Source organism: Balaenoptera acutorostrata, chromosome 12 (assembly GCF_949987535.1).
Source record: "Balaenoptera acutorostrata chromosome 12, mBalAcu1.1, whole genome shotgun sequence".
In the NCBI taxonomy this organism is placed as follows: Eukaryota; Metazoa; Chordata; class Mammalia; order Artiodactyla; family Balaenopteridae; genus Balaenoptera; species Balaenoptera acutorostrata.
Genome location: NC_080075.1, coordinates 77,197,102 through 77,210,679, shown reverse-complemented (window position 1 = coordinate 77,210,679; position 13,578 = coordinate 77,197,102).

Below are 13,578 nucleotides of genomic sequence, written 5' to 3'. Positions count from 1 at the left end.
GTACTAATTTCATCTGCTCATATTTCACTGATGAAAACTTACTTATATGCCCCCATCTAACTATAAGAGAGGCTGGGAAATTCAGTCCTACTTAAATTCTATCACTGAAGAGCATGGAGCAAACAGATTTGGGGAGGGACAACTTGCAGACTTCCACAGGTGTTGCCAGCTTATGGTTTTAGTTGCACCTGTGGAATGAGACATGGTTCAAAAAAAAAAAAAGAGTCAGGATAGTTTGATGAGAAAGGAGACTTTTAGACCACAGGTAGGGCTAGCACATCATTTAGAAGCCTGGCATAGCTGAGTCAGCACATGAAATTATAAGCTGCTGGCTGGTGGTAGGAAGAAATAAACCAGGAGGATACGGCATTACTAAAACCTGGAAGAGAAAATGTTTCAAGAAAAGGATGGGAAATGACATGCATATTCTACAATATTCCAGACAGTAAGAAGACAAGAGTAAGACATAAAAGTCTGTTCTCATGGGATTGGCTTTGGAGTTTTGGTCACAGAGAACTAAATAGAGAGCTAAAGGTCAGAAAGATAGGTATTAGTTCAGGGTGGGTGAGGATATGAGAGAGGATAAAAGATCAGAGACATATTTTGAACTTTCCACAGAAAAGAAGCAAGAAGTTGCCATTTAGAGAGTAACGAGAAAAGACTTTCTTGGATAAGTTTCTTAGGAGGTTCTTTTGGGCTTTCTCTTTTTCTAAAGAGATCCATTCAGGGTGCCCATGGTGACTCTCACAACAATAGCAGCTCCTCTTTTTTGGTATTATTAGAAGCACTCAAATCTCACTGTCTTAAAGGAAGTAAGGAGAAATTCAAGGCCAAACATGGGAAAGGATCCTGTCAAGAGTCCAACAATTTAGGGCAAAGCCACAATTTGGATATTTGTGATGAGAACTTAAAATTCATCAATTAATTGTTGTCAACCATTGAACTATTTTGGACATCAAGTACTTTGGAAGTATATTTCTTTGTTTGAAATAAAAATAAATAGGCTTTTTAAATGTATTTATTTTAAAATTTACATTCAATAAATTCCAGTACTTCTTGTGTACAGTTCTATGAGTTTTGGAAAATGGATAGAGCAATGAAGCAGCACTACAAGATACAGAAGAGTTCCATCACCCAAAAAATCCACTGGGAACTTCTTTTATAGTCAACCAATCCCCATTCCCATATCCTGACAACCACTGATCTTTTTGTCTGTCCGGTTGGTTTTTTGAGAATACCATAAAAATGTAATCATACAGTGCATGTAGCCTTTTTGGTCTGGCTAATTTCTCTTAGAGTAACCTGTGTGAGATTCATCTATGTTGTTTCATACATAAATAGTTCATTTCTCTTTATTGCTTTGTAGTACCCAATTGTATGGATATACCACAGTGTTTATCTATTCTCCAGTTGAAGGACATTGGGATGGGACATTAGAAATGAAGCTGCAAATAAACTTTCATATACAGGTTTTATCTGAACATAAGTTTTCATTTCTCTTGAATAAATATGTAGGAGTGGTATTGGTGGGTCTCATGCTAAGTATACGTCAACTCTATTCCAAAGAGGTTTTATCAGCTTGCATTTCCATAGTAACAAATGAGAGTTATTCTTGCTCTCATTCAACGGTATCCTCAACAGTACTTGGTATTGTTGGTTGTTTTTGTTTGTTTCAATTTTATCCATATTAATAAGTATGTAGAAGTATCTCATAGTGATTTTCATTTGTATTTTCCCAAAGATGAATAATTTCAAACTTCATTTCTTGTGGTGATTTGTCATCCATTCATCTTCTTTGCTGAGCATCTGTTCAAAAATTTTTGTTAGGTTTTTTGTTTTCCTGTTGTGGAGTTTTGAGAGGGCTTTATGTTTCCTGGATACAAGTCCTTTGTCAGATATGTGACTGGCAAATATTTTCTTAAAATCTATGGCTATCTTTTCACTCTCTTAACACTATCTTTCACAGAGAAAAATGTTTTATTTTGATGAAGTCCAATTTCTCAATTTCTTCTTTGATGAATCATACCTTTGGTGTCATATCTAAAAATGCTAACTAATTCAAGGTCACAAAGACCTTCTCCCATGTTTTCTTCTAGAAGTTTTATAGTTCTAGGTGTTACATTTAGATATATAATCCATATTTAGTTATTTTTATATCATGAGAGATGGATTGAGGTCTTTTTTCTTTTTTAGTGGATTTGAATCGATTGCTAAGATGGGGGAAGAAAAAAGCTGAACTCTATGATTGTTGTAACTTACTATTAGAGATAGTTTGCAGGCTGCAGGATGAGAAAGAGAACCCAGTCAGAGGGTGGCAGTCTCCCTGAATTGAGAAGACTAAGATGAATCTTCAAGAAGGCCAGGAGGGTAGAGGGTAGAGTCTGCAAGACAGAGTAGTGGAGACCTACACAAACACACACATACCCACAAATACACAGAGAAAGAGACAGTGAGGAAAAGAGACAGAGAGAGGAGAGTGCCTGGAAAACTGCAGAGGTTCACCCTTGAATGTTGAGCAAGGTATTGATCAACATATGCCTGTGAAAAAATGACCTGAAGCTGAGGGAAAAAAGACACAACACACAACACCCGAAATAATTAAAGAAAATGTGCAGAGCTCACACAGAACCAGGAACGGGTTATCTTCTCACCAGCTGGAGTGGAAAAACTGAATAATTCCCCTGGCATCGAGTAAAGTATTCAAAGGAGTATTGCCTAAATAAAGGCCCAATGTCAGCCTTATACTAAAGGCTGTCTTGATCATGCCATCGCAAAACTTAAGCCTCAAAAGGTTTAAACTATATCCAAGTAACTAAAATGCATCCCAGAACAAAGTTCAAGAATACTTATACGAATACAAAAATAGTTGACACACCAAAATTCATAATGTTTGATGTTTGGTAAAAAATGAACAGTCATGCAAATAACCAGGAAATTTCAGCCAATCAGTAAAAACAGACTCAGAAATGACATAGACAAAGAATCAGAAAATAAGGACATAAAATAATTATAACTGTTTTTCTTATGTTTATGGAGGTAACAGAAATTTTGAACATGTTAAATAGAGACATGAAAGGCATAAAAAGATTGAAATCAAGCTTCTAGAATTGAGAAGTAAAATGTCTGAAGTGGAAATTACATTGGATGAGATTAACAGCAGATTAGCTACTATAGAATAATATAATTCATTAACTTGAAGACATAGGAATAAAAACAATCCAAAGTGAAACCCACAGGGAGGAAAATAGCTGATAAAAAATGAACGGGGCATCAGTGAGATGTGAGACAATTTCAAGCAGCCTAGTATACACATAAGTGGAGTCCTCAGAGAGCTGCTTTTTGTATTTTACCCAGAGTTTTTCATTGTAATCAGTGAGTGAAACAGGCTGCAGTGGAATTATCTCACCTGGTCAAGCTCTGAACAACTAATAGGCTTTTATTACCATTCATAGGACCATAGAGCTCAATCACTTTTCTTTTTGGCAACTGATAAATCTTCATTCAGTTGACTAGTTATTAATGATTAACACCATCCGTTTATCACCTATTAAAAGGAACTACCATTCTATAAGATGGCTTTGCTGATTTGTTTCACTCTCCCCTCTTGTGCTTTGCTCTATGAAAAGAGCAGTTTCCCATTGCAGACTCTCTCACCTCCAGCAGAGAAAATATGATTTGTCCTAAAATAAAATTAAACACATAACATGAAGAAAAGCCACTTAATGGCCTATTGTAATGCTACTCATGAAGGAAAAGTATAGCTAGTTCACTTGGCTTATTGGTCTTTAATAAAATCCTAATATATGCTTCCAATTTATTTATACAGTGAGCTTCAATCTGACCAATTACCCTTCAGAGTAAATATTTGGCAACCTGTGCTTTTTTTTTTTTTTTGCTGTGCTAAATATCGTGAATTTATTTTCAAAAAATTGTTCACAGTATTCATTTGTATATACATAAGAATATGTAAATTGGAAAGGTTTGCAATAAAATGTGCAACCTGTGCTTAATGTTTAAAATCTTGTTATTCAAAGATCATTTCAAATGTGAGTTAATGTGTTTAGTCCTCACTTAAAATAACCAGATAGAGTTCACTAAAAAGAATTAAAAAAAAATAGTTTTATTAGTTCTCCCACAGAGAATGAAGGATGATTCCCCTGCAGGCCGCTGTGCTTCAGAGAGACATTTCCAGTCCCTGGCAGGACTGTGAGAGTGAATCCCACGCTGATCTGGTGGCATAAGTGGCTAAGCTACCATACCTCCTGCACTCTGATTGGACATCTATCTGACCTTTGCTGAGATGTTGCTATCCTATGGACCTATAGAAGCAAGTTGCCAGTGTATGATCCCAGGGCACAGTCTGGTTCAAGTTTTATAATCTTTTATCTAAATTCCTGCAACAATCTCTTAACTGGACACCAGATCCCTAGGTCCCTCCTATAGCTTCACACTTCAGTCTGGATAAAGGTCCCATTTGACCTTACTGCCTACCCTCTAGCTCTTATTCACTTCCCTGTAGCACACAGGCCACCTAGATGTTACTCAGGACCTTTGCACATACTGTTCCCATCACTTGAAGCTCTCTTCCTCCAGATGGCTTCACCTCCTTCAAGTCTCTGCCTACATTCGCCATAGGAGTGATGTCTTCCATATCGACCTTATGGAAAATATCATTTCCTAACCCCATTTCCTAATCCCTACTGTCCTTCTTTATTTCTTATATCATGATTAATATTATTTGCAGAATATGTATTGCCATCTGACATATTATCTGTAATAGGCTGAATAATACACCCCAAAGAGCTCAGGTCCTAAATACCAGAATCTGTAAATGTTACTTTATTTGCAGATATAATTAAATTAAAGATCTTGAAATGAGATTATCCTGGATTGTCAGGGTGGGCCCCGAATGCAATCACAAGTATTCCTGTAAGACAGAGGCAGAGGAAGATTAGACACACACACACACACACACACACACACACACACACACACACACACACACACAGGAGAGGGAAGAGATTGATGTGGCCACAAGCCAAGGGATGTCAGCAGTCACCAGAAGCTGGGAGAGGCTAAGAACATAATCTCCCTTAGAGAATCTGGAGGGAGTGTGGCCTGCTAACACCTTACTTTTGGTCCAGTAATACAAAGTCTGAATTTCTGGCCTCCAGAACTGTGATAGAATAAATTTCTGTTCTTTTAAGCCATCCAGCATATGGTAATTTGTTACAAAAGCCACAGAAACGTAATACAATGGAGTCATTATGTGTTTATTTTGTCTGCTCCCACCACATGCACACAGAATGTGTGTCCCATGAAAGCAGAGGGGTTGTCTATTTTTCTCTCTGCTCTATCTTCAGTGCCCCAAAATGGTGCCTGACACACAACAGAAGCCCAATAAATATTTTTGAATGAATAAATGATTGAATATTTGTATCAAAGATATTCAGTGAAGTAGTAGCTCAGAAAAAGCTCAAATCAATGGGCTGGGGGTCTGAGGGAAAGCTTCATGAGAAGGTGATGGAATGAAGTCCTCTGAGAAGCTCAGATCACCAGACTAAACCTTGTGTGTATGGAAATGACTTCTTTATTCTCCTAAATTATGCTGAGATTCATTTCCAGAAATTGCTTTTATCTCTTGAACAGAGGGTGATGATCAATATGAATAACTGTCCCTGGATATAGCTTGATGTTGTCATTGGCCACAGTTGTGCCTAAAAAAGCATAAATGGCAAGATGTTCTTTGTTCCTGTGTAATTGTCCTTTGTGGAGATGATAGTATAACAGGTGACAGGACGTAAAACACATAGGCCTGGGAGACCTGAGCTTAAATCCAGGCTCTGCCACTTCTAATACTGGCGAACATTTATTTAACACTTGCCATGTGTTGAGAATTATACTGTGTGCTTTGTGCACTGATTCTTTGCCAGTTGCATAAACCTGGAAGTCATTTAACCTTTCAGTCTCATAACAACTCTGAAAAGAGGCTATTTTCATCCCTATAGTACCAATGCGGAAACAAGCACAGAGAGCTGAAGTAACTTGCTCAAGGTCACAGAGCTAATCATTCCTGAAACTGGGATTCATATCTCAGGCCCGTCTGACTCCAAATTCCACTTACTTTCCAATATTTTGTGCATCTCTCTTAGCTAACTTTGTGATAGTCACTGAGCTTTTTTTTGAGCCTTAGTTTCATCTATAAAACAGAAAGAATGTCACAGGATTATTGGCCAAATTAGTCAGTGGATATGATGTAAAATGCTCAACAATGGAACAGATACATTGTTTAATAGAATATGTATTTGGTCTTGGGCTTTGATAATATAGTCATAAATGTAGACTTTGGTGTCCTTGACTATGTTTTTTTTTTTTTCCCCTGAGGTTTCTGCCTCTGCTCTCCTCCTCCTCATCCCTTTCACAACTTTTCAGCCAGTCGTTTTCTTTATCCTACTCTCTCTAGAACAATTTATCAGACGCTTCTACTTCAGTGTATGTTTGTCAGCTCTTCCCCCACACTGTAAGGTTTTATTTTTAAGCCCATCTCTCGCTATTAAAAGACAAACTTTTTTCAGAGTGGGGTGGAGAGGGGTAGGTTCTGAGGCATCAGACGGGTTAACTAGTAGCTTGGGGAGCCCTGAGAAAGTGGGGGTCCTCTAAAAACCCTTTGCCTTCGAGTAAGGCTCTCCCTAGCGGGCAGAGCACGTTCCTAAAACCCTGGCCATCATCGTTCCCTGGAAGCCGTCACATGGAGTGTCAGCAATTTCCCCGGTCAGATGTGAGCACTTCAGACCAATTGTTTCTCTGCAGATACGACCAGCCCACACTCCTGCTACTTTGCAAGCTATGCAAACATGTGTGGGCTCGAGGCAGCTCAGTTTTGAGACAGCCCTTCATCTGCCCTCCTCCTCCCATGTAGACACGCGGCCAGGTTCTGAACTGGGGAATCCATATGACAAGAAGTCCTGCTGGGGAGATGCGGTGTCCCCCAAGCCCATCTTCCTGCAGACGTGACCCAGAAACACAGTTTTTTCTTTCATTAGAGACGTGGTGCTGTGCCAAGCCCTCTAACAAAGCACTCGAGGGTGGGTTCCGCATCACGCATCTCTTGCTTTCAGCAGATGTTCCACGAGAGTGCCTGCCAGGGCATTTCTGTAGCAGTGAAGGTGTTAAAGCTCCAAGGCCTTCAGAATATGTCTGTGCCGACAGATCGGGGAAAACACGCTAAAGCACTTATAGGGATGAGCATGTAAAACTAGGGCACAGATGTCTAATTTCAAAGACAAGAAAAGTTCTTGGCATTTACATCTTATTAGTCATTACTATGTTTTTCTTGTATTTTATTCACACATTTAACTTTGGGTGTTCCTCTGATTTGCTTTGCCAACTGCAAGCTACCATCCCATAAACCAAAAAAAAAAACAAAAACAGGAAGGTACTAGGTACTATACATTCCAGAAGATCACTAAGAGTAATGGTAATGTTCAGTGATCTCACCTGGGCTTCAGTGAGATGTTCAAACTAATGTGTCCACACAGTGGGCCATCTCGCCCAGATTCTGTGACAAAGAAGGAACTTGGATGCTTGCAAGATGTGTCTCTGAGGAGGAAAAGGCATTTTAAAAATTACCTCCAGAGGGCTTAAAAAAAAACTTTCTTTGTTTTAACAGTTAGGCTTTTATTAAGGTATATGATGACTTTAGTAGTTTTACCCAATTCCCAACCATGGGGTGCTGAACAAAATCTGAGTGGAATCAAAAATAAGTGGTAGTTCTACAGTTACATAAACACTTCTATCCATTAGCTTTTTATAAGGCTTTCTATTAGAAAAAGACTGGTTCACAGACTAAATGGAGGGGAAAGATTTTAACTCAATAGACAGAGCTTTGGAATCTTCAAAATTCTAGACAGCTGGCTGTGTTCACAGACAAAAAGAGAAAACAAAAGCAGAGAGAGAAACTGCAGTTAGATGAATGGTTTTCCTTTCCTGACGTACCTTAGGGCTAGTTTCCCAATAGTACTAAGAGGAAGGATACTGATTCCTGTTGATGGATAGCTCAGAGCAGAAAAGAGGAAAACGCTGCATGCTATCAACGTCATCAAAGCATGTGTTAATTAAAAGCATAACACTGCTTGCTGCTGTGAGACTAGCTGCCCCTTTTCTCCGTGGCTCATAATGCAAAGGCACACACACTCACACACACGCACACACACACACACACACACACTCACACACACAGAAGGGACATTACATCAAACTACCAAATTAAACAATTGATAGCTTAATAGCTAAGAGATCCTATAAATACTTGCATACCTACATCTCAGTTATACTACATGTTGTCTGCATGGCACTGGAGAAATCAAGAAAGTTCTTTAAGCCTCAATTACCTTACAAGAAAGCAGGGATCGTATTACCAACTCACTCAAACGCTATAGCGTACACCAAATGCTTGTCAATATCTTGCACGTTCTAAACACTCAATAAATAGTACCTTTTATTAGTGTTTGTTGATCTCTTTTGATGCAATATCTTTAGAGACAGGTTCAAGGACAATCAATATACAAACTAGATTCTCGCTTTTTAGCAGGCTTATTTATCACAAAACTTTATATATAACTGCACATACCAGTATTCCTTTTGCACAAGAGCTCAGCATTTTCAGAAGCTGATAAGAGACTTAAATATGTCAGACTCAGGACAAAGCAGATATGACTTTTGCTGTAGTCTGCATGGGATGCTTCTTTCAAGGTTGTGTGTGTTGCACGAGCCTCCTATCTGTGCGTGTGGAAACGAGCTCCCTGCACAAGGTTCCATGGAGAGTACTCAGAGTCTATCTTAAATATTCTCCCCTTACTGATCTTAGGAGAATGAGGTTCAGAAGTGCTGTCTTTATAATGGGAAGTCCTCATATGTGGAATTCTAATGAAATCCTTCTTCAGCTAATTCTTTCCTCTGAAAACTGCCTAGGCATAAACTCCCTCGAAACTCACAGAGGGTCCCTTTTCTCATTAATCCACACCATCAAAACATTTTTAAGCAGTTAAAAGAATGACTGTGGAGAACATAGCCCAGTTCCTATGCAAGGTAAGCACTTAATAAATGGTGGCTATTATTATCATCATTATTATTATTAGTCCATTTATAGAAAATTTCTAGCACACTTTTAAGGCAATCATTAAAATTAAAATCATAATGCAATCATTATTTGTAGTACCTAATTTTATTATAATTATCTTTATCTTAATAATCCAAATACTACTAATAATTCACAGCTATTTCAATTATCATTAATTACTTCTAACTTCATGGCAATCTATAATATCCTGGCAGGGCCAGCCCTCAGCTACACACTGAAGTAGACATATTTGTGTTTGCTTCCTTTCCTCTGTTCTTTTGGTATACCTCTTTCCTTTCTCCTGTGAAGACCTGTTAGTGGAAAGGATCTGGATAAATTAATTCTCCACTAGGGGAGCTGGCACACACACACTAAGGTGTGATCCTTTGTCCCTCATTCAGTACTTTTTCTATGTCATCCTCTCTCTAGCTCTGGCTTTTTCTGGCAATCAACCAACTCCTGGTGGGTAACATGAGAGTAGTTCAAAACTGTGGACGTGAATGACCCAGAGTCATTGCTCTTCAATAGAGTTCTCTGAAAGGTCAACATTTTAAATTCAGCAGAGGTGATTTCAAATGATGGACCAAATGCCAGGAGTCATAACTGAGGACTTTTTTTTTGTGGGGGGGTGCGGATTTTGTAGAGGGAGATTCAATATCAGAGACGTTTACTTCACTGGGAAACCCTGAAGAGGCCACAATGCTAAGTGGTGCTAACTCACCTGGAAGGGATAATGAATGCCAGGTAGCCGCAGAATGGCTGGCTGCCTCCTGAACAGGAAGAGCCTGTGAGCAGGGCTGGCCTGTCTTAGAAGAGCCTCATCACTGTTATCAACACTTATAGAAAACATGTTCTGTGAACTGGAGAGGGAAATTGGCCAGGCCATGCCCAGGGGAAGGATTTCAGTCACTAAAGCTGATGGCATGTGTTAATTATGCTTCAGGGGTCAGCAAGATTTTTCTGTAAAGGGCTCACATGCTTTCCATTATTCTGTTTGTTACAGTCCTTTAAAAATCTAAAACAAATTCTTTGTTCAAAGGCCACAGTTTGTCAACTCCTGCAAAGTGACTAGAAGAGTCACGGAGAGGAAAAGCACGGTGGCGCATAGGATAGTTTGGAAGGGCTCCGGAAAAAAAGAAGGCAAAGATGTGGACTCATCCGTTCACCTCCCCATTTCCAAACCCCATAGAGGTACAATTATTTTTTATTTTTTATTTTTTTAACATCTTTATTGAAGTTTAATTGCCTTACAATAGTGTGTTAGCTTCTGCTTTATAACAAAGTGAATCAGTTATACATATACAATATGTTCCCATTTCTCTCCCCTCTTGCATCTCCCTCCCTCCCACCCTCCCCATCCCACCCCTCTAGGTGGTCACAAAGCACCCAGCTGATCTCCCTGTGCTATGCGGCTGCTTCCCACTAGCTATCTATTTTACATTTGGTAGTGTATATATGTCCATGACACTCTCTTACCCTGTCACATCTCACCCCACCCCCTCCCCATATCCTCAAGTCCATTCTCTAGTAGGTCTGTGTCTTTATTCCCGTCTTGCCACTAGGTTCTTCATGGCCTTTTTTTTTTTTTTCCCTTAGATTCCGTATATATGTGTTAGCACACTGTATTTGTTTTTCTCTTTCTGACTTACTTCACTCTGTATGACAGACTCTAACTCCATCCACCTCATTACAAATACCTCCATTTCATTTCTTTTTATGGCTGAGTAATATTCCATTGTATATATGTGCCACATCTTCTTCATCCATTCATCTGTCGATGGACATTTAGGTTGCTTCCATGTCCTGGCTATTGTAAATAGAGCTGCAATGAACATTTTGGTACATGACTCTTTTTGACCTATGGTTTTCTCAGGGTATATGCCCAGTAGTGGGATTGCTGGGTCATATGGTAGTTCTATTTGTAGTTTTTTAAGGAACCTCCATACTGTTCTCCATAGTGGCTGTATCAATTTACATTCCCACCAACAGTGCAAGAGTGTTCCCTTTCCTCCACACCCTCTCCAGCATTTATTGTTTCTAGATTTTTTGATGATGGCCATTCTGACCGGTGTGAGATGATATCTCATTGTAGTTTTGATTTGCATTTCTCTAATGATTAATGATGTTGAGCATTCTTTCATGTGTCTGTAGGCCATCTGTATATCTTCTTTGGAGAAATGTCTATTTAGATCTTCTGCCCATTTTTGGATTGGGTTGTTCGTTTTTTTGTTATTGAGCTGCATGAGCTGCTTGTAAATCTTGGAGATTAATCCTTTGTCAGTTGCTTCATTTGCAAATATTTTCTCCCATTCTGAGGGTTGTCTTTTGGTCTTGTTTATGGTTTCCTTTGCTGTGCAAAAGCTTTTAAGTTTCATTAGGTCCCATTTGTTTATTTGTGTTCTTATTTCCATTTCTCTGGGAGCTGGGTCAAAAAGAATCTTGCTGTGATGTATGTCATAGAGTGTTCTGCCTATGTTTTCCTCTAAGAGTTTGATAGTGTCTGCCCTTACACTTAGGTCTTTAATCCATTTTGAGTTTATTTTTGAGCATGGTGTCAGGGAGTGTTCTAATTTCATACTTTTACATGTTCCTGTCCAATTTTCCCAGCACCACTTATTGAAGAGGCTGTCTTTTCTCCACTGTATATGCTTGCCTCCTTTATCAAAGATAAGTTGACCATATGTGTGTGGGTTTATCTCTGGGCTTTCTATCCTGTTCCATTGATCTATATTTCTGTTTTTGTGCCAGTACCAAACTGTCTTGATTACTGAAGCTTTGTAATATAGTCTGAAGTCAGGGAGCCTGATTCCCCCAGCTCCATTTTTCGTTCTCAAGATGGCTTTGGCTATTCGGGGTCTTTTGTGTTTCCATACAAATTGTGAAATTTTTTGTTCTAGTTCTGTGAAAAATGCCAGTGGTAGTTTGATAGGGATTGCATTGAATCTGTAGATTGCTTTGGGTAGTAGAGTCATTTTCACAATGTTGATTCTTCCAATCCAGGAACATGGTATATCTCTCCATCTATTTGTATCATCTTTAATTTCTTTCATCAGTGTCTTATAATTTTCTGCATACAGGTCTTTTGTCTCCTTAGGTAGGTTTATTCCTAGATATTTTATTCTTTTTGTTGCAATGGTAAATGGGAGTGTTTTCTTAATTTCACTTTCAGATTTTTCGTCATTAGTGTATAGAAATGCAAGAGATTTCTGTGCATTAATTTTGTATCCTGCTACTTTACCAAATTCATTGATTAGCTCTAGGAGTTTTCTGGTAGCATCTTTAGGATTCTCTATGTATAGTATCATGTCATCTGCAAATAGTGACAGCTTTACTTCTTCTTTTCCGATTTGGATTCCTTTTATTTCTTTGTCTTCTCTGATTGCTGTGGCTAGGACTTCCAGAACTATGTTGAATAATAGTGGTGAGAGTGGGCAACCTTGTCTTGTTCCTGATCTTAGTGGAAATGGTTTCAGTTTTTCACCATTGAGGACAATGTTGGCTGTGGGTTTGTCATATATGGCCTTTATTATGTTGAGGAAAGTTCCCTCTATGCCTACTTTCTGCAGGGCTTTTATCATAAATGGGTGTTAAATTTTGTCGAAAGCTTTCTCTGCATCTATTGAGATGATCATATGGTTTTTCTCCTTCAATTTGTTAATATGGTGTATCACACTGATTGATTTGCGTATATTGAAGAATCCTTGCATTCCTGGGATAAACCCCACTTGATCATGGTGTATGATCCTTTCAATGTGCTGTTGGATTCTGTTTGCTAGTATTTTGTTGAGGATTTTTGCATCTATGTTCATCAGTGATATTGGCCTGTAGTTTTCTTTCTTTGTGACATCTTTGTCTGGTTTTGGTATCAGGGTGATGGTGGCCTCGTAGAATGAGTTTGGGAGTGTTCCTCCCTCTGCAATATTTTGGAAGAGTTTGAGAAGGATAGGTGTTAGCTCTTCTCTAAATGTTTGATAGAATTCGCCTGTGAAGCCATCTGGTCCTGGGCTTTTGTTTGTTGGAAGGTTTTTAATCACAGTTTCAATTTCAGTGCTTGTGATTGGTCTGTTCATATTTTCTATTTCTTCCTGGTTCAGTCTTGGCAGTTTGTGCATTTCTAAGAATCTGTCCATTTCTTCCAGGTTGTCCATTTTATTGGCATAGAGTTGCTTGTAGTAATCTCTCATGATCTTTTGTATTTCTGCAGTGTCAGTGGTTACTTCTCCTTTTTCATTTCTAATTCTATTGATCTGGGTCTTCTCCCTTTTTTTCTTGATGAGTCTGGCTAATGGTTTATCAATTTTGTTTATCTTCTCAAAGAACCAGCTTTTAGTTTCATTGATTTTTGCTATTGTTTCCTTCATTTCTTTTTCATTTATTTCTGACCTGATCTTTATAATTTCTTTCCTTCTGCTGGCTTTGGGGTTTTTTTGTTCTTCTTTCTCTAATTGCTTTAGGTGCAA